The sequence below is a fragment of the Perissodus microlepis genome, chromosome 23, assembly GCF_051167445.1.
Source record: "Perissodus microlepis isolate ML-2025 ecotype Zambia chromosome 23, ASM5116744v1, whole genome shotgun sequence".
Taxonomy (NCBI): Eukaryota; Metazoa; Chordata; class Actinopteri; order Cichliformes; family Cichlidae; genus Perissodus; species Perissodus microlepis.
Genome location: NC_140482.1, coordinates 18,445,348 through 18,464,466, shown reverse-complemented (window position 1 = coordinate 18,464,466; position 19,119 = coordinate 18,445,348).

Genomic DNA, 19,119 nt, shown 5'->3' with positions numbered 1-19,119 from the left:
TGCATTGGCAGTGTGTTTTTATGATCATGGTCTTGCTGAAAAATGAAGCTGTTGACAATAAGATGCTTTCCAGATGATATTGCATGGTGGATCAAAATCTTTTTTGATCCACCATGCATGCACCGAAATGCAGCCTGAAACCATGACAGAGCCTCCACCGTGTTTTACAGATGGCTGTAGACACTCACTGTTGTACATCTCTCCTGACCAGGTCCTGTGTCAGGTCTTTGCTGGATTTGTTGCTGTTTCTTAAGGACATTTAAGATACTGTTCATCTGCTGTAGATAGTTTTTAATACCTGACACTTCTTTTTTGTCCTCCGCTCAAATTTGTTAATATTATACCATTTTTTTTAAGATCTAATTGGTTTCCCATCCAGTCCATGTGCTGAACTGTCAACACTTTTTTACTTTTGCTTGTCACCAAAGCAGTTGCAAGGATATTTTGATGCATAATACTCTTTGTGATCAATTTCCAGCCTTAAAAAAGTGGTTAGAGAAAAAGCCGGTTAGAGAATAATTTTTATACTCTAACCGGCTTTTTCTCAACTTTGTTTGATCTGTTAATACCTGTCGGAGTATTATTGTACTAACAAGTTGTGTTATAGTATTGGTGACTGTAGCTCTACTTACTTGCATATTAAATACCACGAGTTAGCAGATATTGGTGTCTGAAGAATGTGTCCTGCTAAGCAAGCATGCTAGCATTAGCTGACAACCTCTCACTCCAGCCACTCATCTAAATATGGTCACGTCTGGCTCCTAAATAACCCAAAGAGGGGTTGGTCCACCTTAATTAGACAGCGGGACAGCATTCACAAACCGTGTGTAGGCACAAACCTGCATGCAAGCCATTTCATGATGGTAAAACGTGAGTGGATGTCAGGGGTGTAGCTAGTTTCACGTATGCTCTTTGTCCACCCATGGATAATGCTTATTTAATAATTCTGACAATAGTTTTTACCATAAAGAGATAAAGTACATAAATAACAAAAAACTGTGTTACGTAAATGTTTTAAAAGCTTTCAAAATAAAAGCACAGTTACATTAGCAGAGAACGTGTCAAAAAAGCTGTTGATTAATGAGATTAGCAATTCCCACGCACAAACATTCAGAAGCGACTGTCACATGAATTTACAGCCCGCCTTTCTAAAATAGGCTGTATGCTAATTTCAGTAAAGAATTCAGGCTTCAGATCAGTGATTGCTTTATTAAAAGCGGGTGTCTTCTTTTATTATTATTATCTTTTTTTTTTGATGGATGTCCCACACAATGTGCAGCCCTTCCATCATACCACACAAACACACATGCAGTGACAATGTCTAAAAGGATGGAGAACAAAGCTAATGGCTAAAAAGAAAAGTTTGGTCTAAAAGAGCCGGGGGTCCATCATCCCACTTTCACTCCAAATTCAAAACGCCTTCATTATATCCGTTCCCCGCCCAGAGACCAGTCCATTCAGCCCGCCACCATCACTGCTCATCTACACGATCTGCATGTTTCCCTAATTATGGCCCATGTTTATTCCCTGGAAGACCAACTTCCAACTGAGATGGCAGGTTGTGTAATCAAAAGTCTTACTCTTGGGGCTCCCAAAATGTAACCGCCTGTAAATGAAAATTGAATATTTTGAAACTTCATCTGGGGAGACACCATTAGCGTCAAAGAGTTCTGACACATTTGTTTATTCCTGGAGCTTCAGAGCGCTTTGTTACTGTCAGATAAAAGCCATCTACATAAAAAAAAAGGTATAATACCGTAAGTAAAGCACAATACTCAACATGTATGAGAAGTCATTAGGAAAGACAATGCACAAATGACCATGTCAGGCTCAAAGTTGAGAAGTAACAACAGCCAGAGAATTTGCACTTTTGTCACTAATGCCACCAGGAAATATAACTTTACTAGTTAATTATACATTCTGCAATAAATGGAGATGCATGTGATTTCCCTTTTAAAGCATGATCGCGATAACCACAGGGCAAACCTCCACAGTCACTACTGTGCAAAGCTGACAAAGAAAAAGTTTTAGGGAACGTTTCACTCAAAAGTAAAAGCAACTTCCATGAAGCCGTTTTTTTTAGCTGAAATGTGAATACAATTTTGGCGCTTGTATCTTGAAGGGTAAACGAAGAAGAAAAGACCTTTTTAGCTCTATACTAAACATTACAAGCAACCTTAGAACCTTGAGCTGAGCGTTCTGGGCATAGCTATGTTGTCCAACTTATTTAAAACCAGACATCAGCTCAATCACAAGGTAGGCATACCCAGCTTTACTGTCAATTTTACTCTAAATGGGATCAAAATTTACACAGTAAACACCATTTTCTAAAAAAAAAAAAAAGAGACTTAAAACTTTAGGCTGAGAGTATAAACTCATCAGGAAAATGTTTACTGCGGACATAAGTCATGTTAGAGTAAAGGTTACTTTACCTTTAACTTTTATACAGACACGGGGAGTTGCCCCCTGCTGGCCATTAGAAAGAATGCAGACTTAAGGCACTTTTCGTGTCCTGACACCAAATATGGGAGGAAGTTTCACTCTCTTCCGCAGCATGTCTTTTGTCCTGTCTTCCTTCTCTCACCCCAACAGGTTGCAGCAGATGGCCGCCCCTCTCTGAGCCTGGTTCTGCTGAAGTTTCTTCCTGTTAAAAGGGAGTTTTTCCTTCCCACTGTCACCAAAGTGCTTGCTCATAGGGGGTCATATGATTGTTGGGTTTTTCTCTGTATGTATTATTGTAGGGTCTATAAATAATAATAATATAATAATATAAAACGCCTTTAGGCAACTGTTGTTGTAATTTGACCCTTTATAAATAAAATTGATTAAAATTAAATTATGATACTTGAGCTAGCAATACTTCTTTGGAAACCTCAAATTTTCATATGGCATTACTTACTTTTTTATTCAAACGCTCTCCCGAAGTTGAGCCAAATAGCTCCAGCTGCCCTGAAATGATGCAAATAACCTATATAAGTTCTTTGTCATGCAGGCCATGGTAGTCTCCAGCGCTTTACCAAAATGTTGAAGGTACATGGACTTCTTCTAGCGTTAGACGATTCCAAAAATGAGTTTTCTGGTTGCAGCGTGGTGCAAAGTTGTTTGCCAAAGTAAAGAGTTTGAATGCAATTGTGACGCTTCATACATTCGCTTCACATTTTGTGGTGAATGTGCTGTTATGCATTACCTGCAGTACAGTCCTGTGAAAAACTACAAACACACTTCTGTCATAAATTTATGTCGCAGTCAGGTGCTGCTGATCAAATGCAATTGACTGAGTAGACCACAAACTCCTCTGTGTACCAAAGTAGAGTCAAATATGAGGCTGTTTGTCCGACAGATAAAGCTCGGCTGAAACTGGGTCATGTAAGAGGACAATGATCTGAAGCACAGCAGCTAACCTACAACAGAATGTCTGAAAAAGAAAAGAATCACCGTGTGGCAATCATCCAGTCAAAGTCTAGACCTCAACCTGACTGAAATGCTGCCGGACCTGAAGAGAGCTGTGCCTGAATGACTGCCTGGAAACATCAATGAACTGGAGCAACTTTGTAAAGAAGAGTTTAACAAAATTCTTCCACAACAATGTCAATTACTGACAAAGTCAGAAAACTTCAAATTGCTACAAGTTACTGCAGTTTATTCTGCAAGCTGAGGAAAAACCTATCCATCGCACTGACCATCACAGTTAGAAAAAATCAAGCAACAACAACAGTTAGGAAATTGTTCTTTGAGTCTGAGACACAGCACACACATTTGATTTCTTTGGAGGGGGAGGGAGGGCTTAAAGCTACTAATTAAAGTGTAACCTACTCACTGTAAGGGTCAGCGCACTGTAGAGGTTTTTGATCGGTTACCAACAGTTTTGGACCGCTGCCAAAAAAGACCCCAAGAAAACTGACCCAAACCCAATCTACACAAAAAAAATTAATTTTCCCAAAATGAGAATCCAAAAGGGACCAGGAGACGGTCTGGCTCTGTCCAAAATAGAACCAAAGATAATTAGAAACTATCCAATTAACACACCACGGTCAAACAGAGTACAAATCAAAGTACATTCTTTGTCTTGCCTTTTCAAAACATTTTTTTTCTTGTGATTATTAGAACAACATGTGGACTTAAATTTCAGACAAAGACGTATGGCAGACAAAGTGGATCATACCTGGGCGATATTAGCAGTTTCCTGTAAGCCAAGCCTGTTTGGTAAAGATTCAATTGAGTCTTCAAACTCCAGTCACAATGAAACCCTAAACCCCAGTAATCCTTTTACTTTAAAAGTCAAAAATGTTGCCGAACTAAATTTGGGAAAAGAGTCCTCAACCCCAGACACTTTGACACAAATCAACCCTGCTATTTTTTCATTCCTAGCTCAACTTAATTGTTACTCCTCTTCCCTGGTCAAATATAGATAATATGAGCATTTTTCCTCTCAACAATCACTGAAGAAAAATTGGCTCAACGAAAAACACTTTGCCATCAAACCGAACATCACCGACTGATGAGATCAAACAGCGGCTGACAATCTGAGGGTGGATCTTTTCTTTAAACTGTCAAACTCTGGGTGTGCACTTTGTCACAGCGTTCTCTCCCACACGAAGAGAAATAAAAGGGAACAACATGAATCAGTGACGGGAGGCCTCCAGCGCTGTTTTTTGTTGTTGTGATTATTCTCATATTGCAAGTACAACCTGGAACAGAAGCTTGAAATGGCTAGATCTGCCTCTGTGTGTGCGCGATCAAACAAGCACAAGGTGAGGGAACTCCAGTCACCCCGGATTTCCCCCGAAGAAGAATAGCCCGAGGCAATAAAAGGGAAAGGGGAAAAAAATACCCTCACAAATCGAGGGGGCGATAAAAAGGCTGCGAGGCGCATTAAAAAAATGTCACGTTTTTGAACCATTTGGTAGGGAGAGTTAACCAAATATGAGCACGGCGTAATGTTCCTTTAAGCTGTCATTTAAACTTATACCTATCATCACTCGTGGTCTTAGCGTGCGCGGGGGTACTGATCATCCAAGAGGAGCGCACAGTTGATTAACTGTGCCTCATCCAAGCGTTGCTTTCTCTATTTCTGTCAGGCCTAATGGCATTAGATCAGTAATTATAAGATTATTCACAGTTCACGCAGGCCTCACTGTTAACTTTTGAGATATGAGACCATTATCTTCTTCTAATCTCTTTTTCTCTGAATTACAGCGCAGATTCATATCGCCGTTTTGACGGCTCGTATGTCGTGCCCGTCCTCAAACTGGCACACTGTGTGTCTGTTCAGGTTCCTTTCACTGCTTTGATCACAGTCAACTTCTCCTTTCTGGAGCCAGCTTTGAAAAGACTTCTAAAGGAGGCTTTTACCTACAGACACAGTGCAACTGTTTGATCGGGCTTCCAGCTTGTTCCAGTAAATCTACTTTTATAGTGCTCACTGTTAACTGTTCCATGCCTCCATGAAGAGATAGTGACACTTAATAACTTTCTAGTTATTCTGATGTATTACTAGAGTTTTATTTGTTGACTGCACAGCAGCAGGGAAAGATAAATAGACACTTTGAAGCTACAATGCATACTGTAACTGTGGACATGAACCAATATCGAAAGCCTGATTTTTTTCTTTTGCAAATCCTGATTTGAACCTCACAATCCACAAACTCTCCCTATTAAATATTTAAGGACAATTTTGACACGGAGCGTTTCTCAATAATTTGGCCATCGTTGCTCCGGGAAAACAAAGAGTTGCACCAAGCTGTGTATATTAATGCAGAAGAAGACAATCTCATTGCAGATTTCTAAACTGGAATTAATGCCTTGTGCTTTTATGCCCCTGCCAACAAGTCATGTTGATTAGGGTGCATGTCTACTTAGACTTTGAAGGAATTTAAAAAGTTGGAAGCAAAGATTTCTGTCACCAATTTATTATTAAAGAAAGCAAAAAGTATGAATTATGGTGGTAAATAATGGCCAGAAAGCTGTTTTTTTCAGAATGTTATGATGCAAGTCTGACCGTTGACCTTTGACCTTTGTAAACTATCATTGCTTCATCACTTGATCCTTTTAGACATTTTTTTGTGAAATTTTGTGATTATTAGTTAAAATGCTCTCGAGTTATGGCCAAAAACATTTGTCCTAATCAGTTCATTCCTAAACCCAAGCAAGCTTTCATATCAGATTTAAAGGCATTTCTTCTCAACATATAGCAGCTGGGACAGGCCTCAGCCTCCCTGTAATCCTGACCTGGTGATCTTCAAGGCATTTCTAACACCACTTAGCAAGTGGTGTGAATTCTTGAATAGTGCTTTGACAAATTTCCATAAGCTATTCTTAGATTACGCCGTGAGACATACAAATCTTGAATTATGGCCCAGAACATTTCTAGTGATGTCACTAGAAATGTTGAAATGTTGACCAGCAAATTCTAATCAGTTCACTAGCACCGGCACACTTTGAAGACATTTCTTAGATTTCTTACAAGATGTGCAAATTCATGAGTTTCTGAGCCAAAAAGATTTGGAGTGACCTTAAAACAAATGTTACAACAAATGTTGTACCCTGAGCACCCACAACAATGAGTTCATTATTACCATTTGTCAATATTTGTGTCAGATTTGAAGACATCTCTCATGGTCCTCAAGAGATACTAAAGTCACAAGCAGCATGGAAATCTAATGCAGGCGACATAAAGATGTGTTCTCTAGCATATCGAGACTATCTCTCCACACCGTTACATATTCCATAATTACGGGGTCGTACCCCGTACATATGGAATATGTAACGGTGGAGAGATAGTCTCTCACTAAGAGAACCAAGGTTACACTGTAACCGTACGATCTGTACAGAGAACATTTCAAACATTAGTTTGAGAGACAGAAATTAGCCTCTGGGCCATTTTACTGATTGGACTACAGATCTTCACTTGCTCTACCTCATCAAGGTGCATGAGGCTGTCAGGGTTTATCTATATAATCTCACTTTGTCTTTAAGACCTGTTTCTTTGTGACAAATGAAGCAGTCAAGTTGAGTTTAGCCTGAGTCAAACAAGGAAAAACCTACTATGAAATTTCTTTTTTCCAATACAGTGCCTTATGGGCTGTATCTGTTCCAGAAGTGACATGGACAGTCGGATTTCTGCATTAATGTCCATATACGGCTGTCAGCAGGCTCATAAATGTTGTGAACTCTGGGCTTGTTTCAGCGTTAAGATACTCATCTCTGGAAAAATGGTCCAAAAAGCTAATTTTTATTGGCTACATTTGCAAGACAGTAGGGTTTGGAAAATCAGTCATAGTAAAAATAACAGAAAAGAATAAGATGGACATTTTTTAAGCAGTGGAAATAGTTTAAACATGTAGATGTAACTGGACATGAACCACAGCTCTAGTTAAATAAGCAATCGTTTTAATTCTTTATTTGTTCTTTTAACCTGACAATAATCTGACTGGAACTGAAGTGTGGTTTGGAGGGAGCAAGAAGACATTTCTTTTTTCACTTACATGATTTTCCTCCAATGCGAACGTCTACGACTTTTTCAACCTCAAGACCACATGGCTGAATCCAAGGTCAACATGGACAAGGCTGCTGAAATCACGACTTTGTTTATGTTTGGAGAGACGCCGCATTGCACTCAAAGCTTGGATCGACATACCATAACAGAAAAAAATGAGGGTGGTGACAAACCCCGGGAACTACTATTTAGTAAAAAAAATAGCCACATCCTGCATTAATCAGAAGCCACAATCAAGTATTACAGGGGTAAGATCACTTCCTTCAAGCTTCTACCTCCAACTTTCATCCATTCTCTCATCCATGGAGTCAGAGTACTCAACCTCCTCTGTAATTAAATACTGATGAGGAGACACTGCGGTGGGAATTGGTAGCTTATCGCTCTCTGAGGTGAAGAAGAGCTGCCACCAAAGAAGAAAAGGAGGAGGTGAAGGAGTGCAGCAGATTTGTCTGACCTCTACTTTTGGTTCATAAGTCCTGTTCAAGAAGGTCTTGATGCTTTCTTAGTCTTCAAGGTAAGGTAAGCCCAGAAAGTTGATTCGCTTCATGTGAATATTGTGTTTTCAGTGGGAGATACTGGAAACTGTTATGAAACATCATTCCATTTTTTTGCATCAATCTGTACATAAGCTGAAAACACAAAATCCAGATGAACAGGATCAACTTTCTTGGCTGTTCAAGAACCTTTGAGCAAGCAACAGGACCTCAGCTCTTCATGCGGACTGCCCCATACCTAGGGATGGGTACCAGTATCTGGTGCCATTATGGCACCGGTTCTGACATAAACGGTAGTAACCAGACCGAAAAGCAGCGCACATTTCGGTGCTTTATTTCGGTGCTTTTTTTTTCCTGAGATGTCATACACTTTGGATTCTAGCCAATCATTTTTACCTTTGCAAGCGTAGTAGGCGGGCCCAGGTACGTACGTTCTTTTAGAGCAGAGCTACAGATTAAAAATGCCCAAGGCAAGCGGTCAAAAGTCTGGCTGTACTTCACAGCAAAAGATGCAAACTCAGCAGCCTGCAACAAGTGCTTTAAGGTGATGCTGTGCAAAGGAGGTAACACCTCGAATCTGATGAAACACCTAGCGACGTATAGCATTTTGTTAAAAGCCGAGAAATGCACCGTATTTGATAGCTTGCTGCGAGACCTCACATCGAGCACATCTACTGCGGGTGGGTTGCCTGTTATCGGACCCGGAGTTAGCAACATCCCCCAAAAACCCGAAGAGTAGAGTCCTGGCCCCTAGCCCTGCCAGTGTAGCAGAAATGATGACGGATGATGATGGCAGCAACAGCCATTCTTCTCTGAGTGAGTGGCTTAATGTTGTTCGTGTGTAATTTACGTTGAGTAGGCTAACCACATTATTAAATTAATGCATGTAAGGTGAACTAGCAAACACTGTCGTAGATGGCAGATACTCCCTTCACCCTGGCCAAAAAGGCGAAAATAACCAAAGAAAAAGTGGGAAACAGCTAAACATGAGAGGTTTTTAGACAAAATTGGTGTTTTCTCCATTGATTAAGCACTGCTTCCAGCCAAGAGTGATACCGTATATGCTGTATAGCTGCAGAAAAGGCTAACATTGTTATCTTTTTACAAAAAAACAGCTAAACATGAGAGGTTTTTGGACAAAGTTTGTGTTCTTCATTCTTTAAGCACCGGTTTGAGCACCGTTTAAGCACCGGCACCGTTTCAAAAGTACCGGTTTGGTACTGGTATTGGATAAAACCTAAACGATACCCATCCCTACCCATACCTCTTTTGTTCATACATTAGCATAAGCTTGAAAAAACTGAGATGGTGACCATAATTCCAAACTTGAGGCTTGGAACGTGTTGAAAAAAATTGGGTTACAAATACAGATCAGCCAGGAACCGTTCATCAACCCATTCATGCATACATGCAGACCATACAGCAATCTTTTGCAAACTATATATTTTTGCAGGTAGCTCAGTGCTGCAGTGTGTTAGCTCAGTGTTTAGCACTGTTGCTTTGAAGCAAGAGAATACTGGGCCAAAAACCAGTTGCATGTGCTTCCTTCCGGTTTTCGTCAAGTTTCTCCTGCCATCGACAAGCATGCCTGTAAAAAGCTGCCCGAAAAACTAGTTCATGCATTTATTACTTCCAGGCTGGACTACTGTAATTCATTATTATTAGGATGTCCAAAAAACTCACTGAAAAGCCTTCAGCTAATCCAAAATGCTGCAGCAAGAGTACTGACAGGGACTAGAAGGAGAGAGCATATTTCTCCTGTTTTGGCTTCCCTTCATTGGCTTCCTGTTAAATCCAGAATTGAATTCAAAATCCTGCTCCTCACATACAAGGTCTTAAATAATCAGGCCCCATCTTATCTTAATGACCTTGTAGTACCATATCACCCTATTAGAGCACTTCGCTCTCGCTCTGCAGGCCTACTTGTTGTTCCTAGAGTATTTAAAAGTAGAATGGGAGGCAGAGCCTTCAGTTTTCAGGCCCCTCTTCTGTGGAACCAGCTTCCAGTTTGGATTCGGGAGACAGAAACTATCTCTACTTTTAAGATTAGGCTTAAAACTTTCCTTTTTGCTAAAGCATATAGTTAGGGCTGGACCAGGTGACCCTGAATCCTCCCTTAGTTATGCTGCAATAGACGTAGGCTGCCGGGGGATTCCCAAGATGCATTGAGTTTTTCCTTTCCAGTCACCTTTCTCACTCACTATGTATTAATAGACCTCTCTGCATTGAATCATATCTGTTATTAACCTCTGTCTCTCTTCCACAGCATGTCTTTTATCCTGTCTTCCTTCTCTCACCCCAACCGGTCGCAGCAGATGGCCGCCCCTCCCTGAGCCTGGTTCTGCCGGAGGTTTCTTCCTGTTAAAAGGGAGTTTTTCCTTCCCACTGTCGCCAAAGTGCTTGCTCATAGGGGGTCATATGATTGTTGGGTTTTTCTCTGTATCTATGAAGCGCCTTGAGGCGACTTTTGTTGTGATTTGGCGCTATATAAATAAAATTGAATTGAATTGAATTGAATTGAACAACAGAAGGAAAAGGAAAAACTCCCTTTTAAAAGGAAGAAACCAGTCTCAGGGAGGGGCAACTATCTGCAGCAAATAATTGGGGGTAAAGGGAAGGAAGACTAGACAAAAGACACAGATAACCAATTTATTTTTGGGACATTACTGCTACACCTTTGTAATAGTGACATCCAAAGAAGAGCTTTGAATGTCCTTCAAGAACCCTGGAGAACTATTCCTGAAGACTACTTAAAGAAATGACAAAAACAGGAATGAGAGAGTTCAGACTGTGCTGAAGAATAATTAATTAATTGTAATAAAACACAGTTTTATGTTTTCTTATACATTGTTTGATGGTGTGTTATTTTTCTTATTGGTTTTGTTTGACCTACCAGGGACTACAGATGAAAAGTAGCTTTGTGGCTAATTTTTGACACATTTACATTGATATATTAATTAATATACCACGTCCCTTATAAATAAATACATTTAAATAAAGATGGCTGAATATTGACTTTCAAGCTGCTTAGAATTGCAGAAACTCTGTTTTTGCCTTATACGCTGTAGCAGCCTCCCCTCCAAGATGCTGAGTGCCATCAGAGAACATCAAGCAAGAGAAAAGAATCAGCGACCATAGATTATTAAAATAAATATGTCCTCTGTGCAGACCTCGACACGCTAACACGTCTCATCTGTATACTGATACAGAGCAATTAAGCAAATTGCATTAACAAAGGGTTGGAGGGCCATTTTGCTAATGGTGTATCTCACAACCTCGGGGCAGACACGAGACTGATTCACATGTAATTTATGGAGCCACGTCACAGCCTGTATGTGTAACAGGATCACTGTGCTGTTAAACAGTGTTATGAGGATATATATATATATATATATATATATATATAGTACATAAAAGCCAATAGATAGATAGTGTTCCTCTGAGAGACTTGATGGCACCTGCAGCACATTAAAAACAACAAAATGAAAGCAGGAAGTAAACAGCCACTGTGGCCTTGTAAGGCTACTGTACCTTGAAGTAAAGTGTTTACAGCCCAAATGGCAGCAGCTGACTCTCTGTGAGGTTAAACGCCCTCTGAGACAAATTTAGCGAGGGCCCTCGCGAGGAAGCAAAGGAGGTAAAAGACAAGTGAAGGTAAATCTTTAACAGCTCAATCAGCTCCGAACACATGCGGGATGACAGCGCTGGTTTGTCTGAGGGGCTCGGCTTAATTAGCCTGTGCTTTATTGTTAATGAACTCCATGCAGTTGTTTGCTTGTATAATCAAGGCGAAGAAGCAGAACTGCTAGCTAAGGTGCCAAAAATAAGCTGACAAAAGCACCCGGGCCCTCCTCGATTGCACCCTCCCTCCTCTGCCCCCCGCCCCTCCCCCCACCCCCCCATCCTCAGCCGCTCTCAAATGGAAAAAGCCAACTGCCTGCTTCATAAAACTCGCTTAGCAAGACACTGAGACAAAATGGACTGTAAAGTTCGTTAGATGGAAATATTAAAAAAGAATTAAGCTAATGGAGATAAAATTAAAAGAAATGAGGCAACAAACACTCCGCACCAAAAATGGCATCGCCATGACAGCTAGGATTTCTAATGACTGACTGCATTTGGGGAGGGAAAAAAAAAATTAAATGGCGTCCCGCGCTTAAATTTCTTTGAGAAGTAATGATCCGAGAACGATGCTCACTCCTGGTACTGGTGGGGAAGAGAGAGGGAGGGAGGGAGGGAGGGGGGAGGAAGGAAGGAAGGGGGAACATAACAAAGGAGAATGTCCTGCAGTGAGGTTTAGGTAGCACATGTAATATTACATTGTGATGAAAGACTCCAGATACCCTTCCCTGAGTGAGTCTGAGAGAGGAGGCGGCACATCAGCTGAGAGCTGCCAGAGCCGAAGCAGACCAGCCTGTGTTTGTGAATTATCAGCGATGGACAAAGAAGATACCAAACCTGAGAATAAAAACACAAGATTGTATCAGAGGGGCTTTGAGTGGGTCTCAGCGTGGAGTTTAAGGTCCCCCGAAAGGAGATGGAGAAAGAGCTCAGAATTAATCCAAAGTAGAGACGGCATAAGACCATCTATTATAATCTTAAACACCACTATGAGCCATAAAACTACATTTCTATAATTATCACTCTGTGAACAGTACAGCTCTTCAATTAGTAATTAACAAAAGGTAAAATCTTCCCACATAGGCCTCATGGGGAGGAAAAAAGACTAGTTTTATAATCTGTCAGTTCTTTCTCAGTCCTTATGAAGCCAAAGCAGGCTCACTGATCTGATACAACAAGTATAAACTCAGTAAAGTCCTAATATTTTTAACTCAGTTAGATTTTCACATTTTGACCGACAATGCTTTTAAAGCAGTCTGCGCTATACACTCATTAGCCACTTTATTAAGTATACCTGTTTAGCTGCTCTATGGGGAAAATATCTAATCAGCCCATCACACGGTCGTGATTCAGACATGTATACGTGGTCAGGATGGTCCAGTGAAGTCCAAAGGTGTTTTAAGTGGCTTTGAATGGGGCGTATTAGTATTTCAAAAACTGCTTAGTGTGATTTTCCCACATCTCTGGATTTACAGAGAATGGTCTGAAAAAGAGAAAATACCAAATTCTATGGGGAAAAAAATTACTTATTGAAGTCAGACCTCAGAGGAAAATGGCCAGAGTGCTTTGAATTAATAGGAAGGCAACAGTAGCTCAAATAACCACTTGTTATAAACCAAGGTATGCAGAAGAGCATCTCAACAGCAGCACAAGACGACAATAGTTACCGCTGCTGCCAGCTAAGAAAAGGAAACTGAGCTTTCAGTTCACAAAGGAACCCCAAAACTGGACAACAGAAGACTTTGGTGCCAGAATTTGGTGTAATCAACATGACATCATAGATTTATCCTGCCTTGTATGAACAGTTCAGGCTACTAGTGGTGTAATGGTGTGGGGGATATTTTCTTGGCACACTTTGGACCCCTTAGTACCAACTGTGCATAATTTAAACACCACATCCTACCTGAGTGTTGTTGCTAACATGTCCATCCCTTTATGACCACAGTACTATCTTCTGATGGCTGCTTCCAGCAGGATAACACACCATGTCACAAAGCTCAGATCATCTCAGACTGGTTTCTTGAACATGACAATGAGATTATTATACTCAAATGGCCTCAATGGAAAAAACAATGGATACAAAGACCACTGCCTCTGTGTGAAGTGATCATTATGTAGAAATCCTATAAGATTTCTGATCTTATAGACGCGTGTTCAAATGTATCAGTGTTAGGAATCAATCAGTCAGGAAGGATGTAGGTTACGGTGTGTTACTCTTATTACTTATTTAGTTTTGGCTTCATAAGGGACCAAAACCTAATAAGGTCATCCTTGAGTTCAAATAAATGCACCAAATTTGTTTTAGTGTGTGTTATATATTGTTAAGCTTTACTCTGGTTCTCTTAGAGCTAAGGTATGATTGCCTTTGTTTAGCAAAACAGCCAGACTGGCACATCAATTCGATGTCTGAGCATTTCTTTTCATAATAATAACCGCAAAAACATCCAAACACAAATATAATGCTCTATAGATTTAGGCTGAATTAGGCACCTCCGAATTAAACTCTAAGATTCTGACCACTGTTTTAAGGTGACTTCCTGCTCACAGCAAACGCTTGAATAATGCTCCTTTGTGAGTTTGAAAGCAACTCTCTCTTGCACACACACACACACACACACACACACACACACACAGACACACACACACACACAGACACAGACACACACACTCATATGCAAAAGCCTCCAGCATTCAGGGGCCAGTCAGGAAAACTGCGAGGAGAACATGAGAAGCCAGAGATTTCTGCTTTTTTCCTCGCACAACTACTCCCAACTTTCTGCAAGTTGCTGTCACCGTCTCTCCGCATGAATTTGCATACGAGGAAACAGAGGAGCTTCCCAGGGAGGCCGTCCTTCTGCCGTCACAGCGCTACTTTCCCAGTCTCTATTAAAACAGGCCAAATTTATTACCAAAGTTTCTGAAACAGGATTTCTGCAGTACAGCAGAGGATTAGGCCACTCCTGCTTTAGGATCAAATTGCAATAATTAGGTAGAACATGAAGCCAAAATACGTGAAACACGTTGGAACTTGACATGCACACAGACGTACAACACACACACACACTCGCAGAAATCAAGAAAAATATTTCATTTCAGGCAGATTCTCGCAATGAGCAAAATCCCGGATACTGTGAGGCCTTTTCAGCATTGCCAGTTAATCTCCTCAAGGAGAAATGCAAGATGACAATGGCAAAGCACCTCCAATAATTGGTTCCAACAGGCTTACCGTATTAAAACCTGAAATGAGTTCTTCCCCTTTTAAGTATGAGCCATTATTTCAATCCGGGGGAGAAAATTCTGTCTTAGAGAATATTAATAACTCCCAACCACGCACTAACATGAACAAAAAAATAGACCCTTCCTCCTCACCCCTCCCCTCCTAAAAGCTGTATACCTGGCATCACGGCAAAGGTCCCACCAAGGACGGGCACTTGAAAGCTTTGGTCCTCCCTCTTTCTCCTTCTCCTACTTCCCACCCCCACCCCACACCTCCTTTTTTTTCTCCCCACTTTTTATTTTTTTCTCCTCTCAGGCTTCAGAGCCATCTTGAAGAAGACCTTGAGGCCCCCTTTGTCGTCTTCCCTTGAAACAAAACAAATAGAATTCAGGTCTTTTGATTGGCTTTAGCGAACAGATCTCGCCACGTCTCCCTCCCATCATGTGAGCCAGAAGTTGCGACTTCAGAGGAGAGCCCCGGCGCTCCTTTGCCTGCATCGAAATGAGACCGGCAGGTCTTGAGAGGATGTCTGCTAACTTTCTTCCCACATCCAACCTTGTTACAAAATACAGAGTGTTAAAAACTTAATGCCAGCGCTCCTTTTGCTTTGAGGCGGCAGGAGTGGCGGTCGGCTTATTATAATCGTCCTAGAAAATACACCTTTTCTGAGGGATTGTTGTCTTTTCCTCGCCCCCTTCCCTCCCAACTGACTGAAGACTATTTGAATATTTTTGATTACGTCTCTGCATACCGCAGCTCTCTCTTTGCCATCCCCAAGGGAAATTTGCAAGTCCAGGACGGAGACGGAGGCTGACACGTTCCTTTTTCCGTTTTCTGTGCATGAATTTGAGGCCGTCCTTTTACTGTGCACCTCTGCAGGAGCAAAAAACATAAAGTTCCCCCATTCTCTCTCTGTGCTCAGATCCAAAACAATGAAGGAAATGAAAGAGGAAAAAAAAAACACCCGGTGAAAAGAAGAAGGGAAAACATTAATAAAAACATCAAGCGCAGGCATTTGTTGTGTGACTGCTGTGTACATCTTTACACAAGCTTGCATCATTATGGTTTGTTTAGTCTGCAGATCAAGCCAGAAATTGTTCAGATCACCAGGCGTCTGAAAAGCTTTTAAGCACTTTATTCGGATAAGCCCTCTTTGATAGAAGATCCATGCATGAGTGAAGGAAAACCGCCGAGATAAACACAACAACTGACATCTGCTAACCAACTTCTCTCGCCTTTTTTGAGGCGATGTTGCCAGCAGAAATTGTCTGTTTTGTTTGTGTCGGGGCACCATTGAGCACGGGCACCAACGACGGTGCGCACCGTTTATTTTGTTCCTCCGACAGGAAGATTAGCGTGCTTCACCATTTGATCTGATCTCGGTGTAATGTAGAGTACCTATAGGGGGTGGAATGACACGAAAGCTAATTATTGGCTTCAGAGTGAAGCCATGTTTGGCAGGAGCTGAAAAAGAAAGTGGACTTTAAAGCCTCTGATGATGGTATTTGATATCCTCCGATATATTATTGGTACATATGTCACTAACAAGGTTTCTAATGCTTTTGATGATATTTATATGGCAAAAGTGTTCAAAGTTTTAGCTTTTTGCTTGCTACTTGGGACATCCAGGCATTTCCAAGAATCTGAGCATGCCCTTGTCGCTCCCTGGGGTCGCCTCCTTGTTGAACTCCTCAGCTAGGTGAGTCCAGGTGACATCTTCACATGCTCAAAGCACCTTAATTAAGATGTGAACTTGTTTCCTTTAATCTGATGCTATCTAAACAGTGGGGCTTCATATCTGCAAAGGACGCAACATCAGTTCTACTCTTTGCACGTTCAGCTCGGCTTAAAGTGCAAGAAGACAAAAGAAGCTCTAGAGTAATTTGATATTGGTCTGATCTGTCTGATCTTTTTAGTGTGTCATGTTCTGATCATGATCTGTCATTTTTCCTGTCTTGAGTATATTTCCATCCCTCCATTCATCACAGCACCTTAGTTAGTTCTGGGGCTTTTAAAATGCACATAGTGACATCAACCATTAAACAAATTTATAAATTAAAAGCCTGTTTCTTTTTTTTTGTTTGTTTGTTTGTTTGTTTGTTTTTGTTTTTTTGCAAAAACTGCAAGGAAAGATTGCAAACTCCTTCTTCTTTCCAAAATGAGGTGTAACAATTCTCCATATTGTTACAAAAAAGCACACCAATCATCAAATGCAGGTGTACGAACAAGTACAAAACTTGCTAAACCTCTTAAGACCCACCAGGTCGCCGGACACTCTTTTAGGGTTAGAGGTAGTGTTAGGGTCGTGGTCTTTTTTAGTGACACGTTAAAGACGCGCATTTTCACAGATCAGGACCAGTTGAAGTTAGAAGATTTCAAATGTAGTCGGTTAGATGTATTTTGACATTCATCGGTTTCTATTTGGTATTCCAAATCCAGGAATTGGTGTAGAACACATCCTCCATCGGGTCAAGCTTCACACTCAGTACCTCTGCTGCCTTGCATATCAGTTCATTGAGTCAACTGCCCAAGCACATCCACAGCAGATATCAGGGTGTTAAACTGAAATCGCAGGGGCCGAAATCATCCCAGTAAAGCCTCCAATTTGGCTCATTGAACAGCTTTGGAAAATCTGAACTTTACACTTAACTGAATCTTTATAACGTTTACAGCTTGTCCTACTGATAAAGACTTCCCCCATGGTCATTCAAATTACCCTAAAGTAATTAAGAAAGAGATAAACAATTGAGCAACAGAAAAATCCCTGTTTTTTCTTTTCACTACTGACCATAGAAATGTATGTGTTTTTTTTAAACAGACCCACAGTTTTAAAATAGATCCACCACTTTTTTACTTCTGGGCAACGAGCTACTAATTTTACACATTAATTTTTTATAATTTAAGCCCAAAGAGTCCAACTGACAGATTTCTTTCATTTACTCCAGCACCATTTCACTATCATGTAGAAAAACTGAGATGTGCTTTTGAAATTGCACTTTTATAATTAGATATCTCAAGGATTAAGTGTGTAGTTAAACTTCTTTACACTGATAGAAAGAGGAGTTGGTCTGGTCCACTTAAGATCCAAATGGACCTATTTTGCACAGCTGTTTGTCATCCCTGGCATAGAGTCCAGTTTACTGTTAGTGTGAGGTATCTGTGATCCTGAACCATCTCCACGCAGATACCATGGATGGAAATGGTAGCCACTGGTGCTCTGGTCAAGTTTAAGATATTAAACAGTCACCACAAAGGTGAGCCCACGTACCAGTAGTGTCCCGGCCGTTATCTACAATCCTTCCTGCCATGTCTGTTAGTTAATATCCTGGTTTAGCCCATATTTACATTGATGCACTGGATTTCTACAGTGCCAGTATGGTAATGAGAGCCTAATAGGAGAGAGCCGGTACTGCTACACTGAAAGGCAGAATTGTGACATGAGGACGTGGATGTTTGTGTTGTGATTTCTGTCTCATTTTCAGCCCATTACACCCCCGCTTTCTATTGTTACAGTCCAACATTACCACTGATTGCTGTTTTACTGCCTATGACTATGCCTTTGTGGTAAACATTCACATTACCAGGTGGTAAATGGAAGACTTGTAGGTAAGATTTCCTGCATTTGGCAGCAGAGAGGCTGGAGCTGCCTTGTATAAACCTAAATGTATTATCTTCACTTAGAATTACACCACAGGTGTATAGAACCGATAAACCCCTCTTTAAATACAAAGATATCTCTCTCAGCTCCCCAAAGCACAACTCAACTCTGGGTGCCAGCCGGCTGGTTAACACACCGCTGAATGTAAACAGGTAATTTCAGCTGGTGTCTCATATAGAAAAACAGCAGGACGCCTTTTCCCGCTCCAGCGAATTGCATGTTTTCCACAACCACGGCGATTTTATCCAACTGTTATAAACTGGCAGCCGACGATCTGCTTATCATTACGCCAGGCAGGCGAAAATTAAACACTCAAAACACAAGTGCGTATTAACGCCCAGAGAGCAATTAAACACAATGTGGTTGCGCGCGCTATTCCCTGCCTTGCACCAGGTAGGGGATGTAACAGAGCTCAGCGGCTGCACACTCCAGAGGGTAATCGGCCATGTTAACTGCAAAAAAACACGGGGGCTCCAATATGCACAGGTGCTGTCCTCAGCTGTGCTATGTTGGTTAATTGAGCAAATCTCTTATTTCCAACCCTCCTATAGCTGCAATTACGGCCTGGCACGAAAGCACAGTCGGCTGCTTATGGCCTACGCGGGATATGACATGCAAGGTGAGTGCAGCTCAG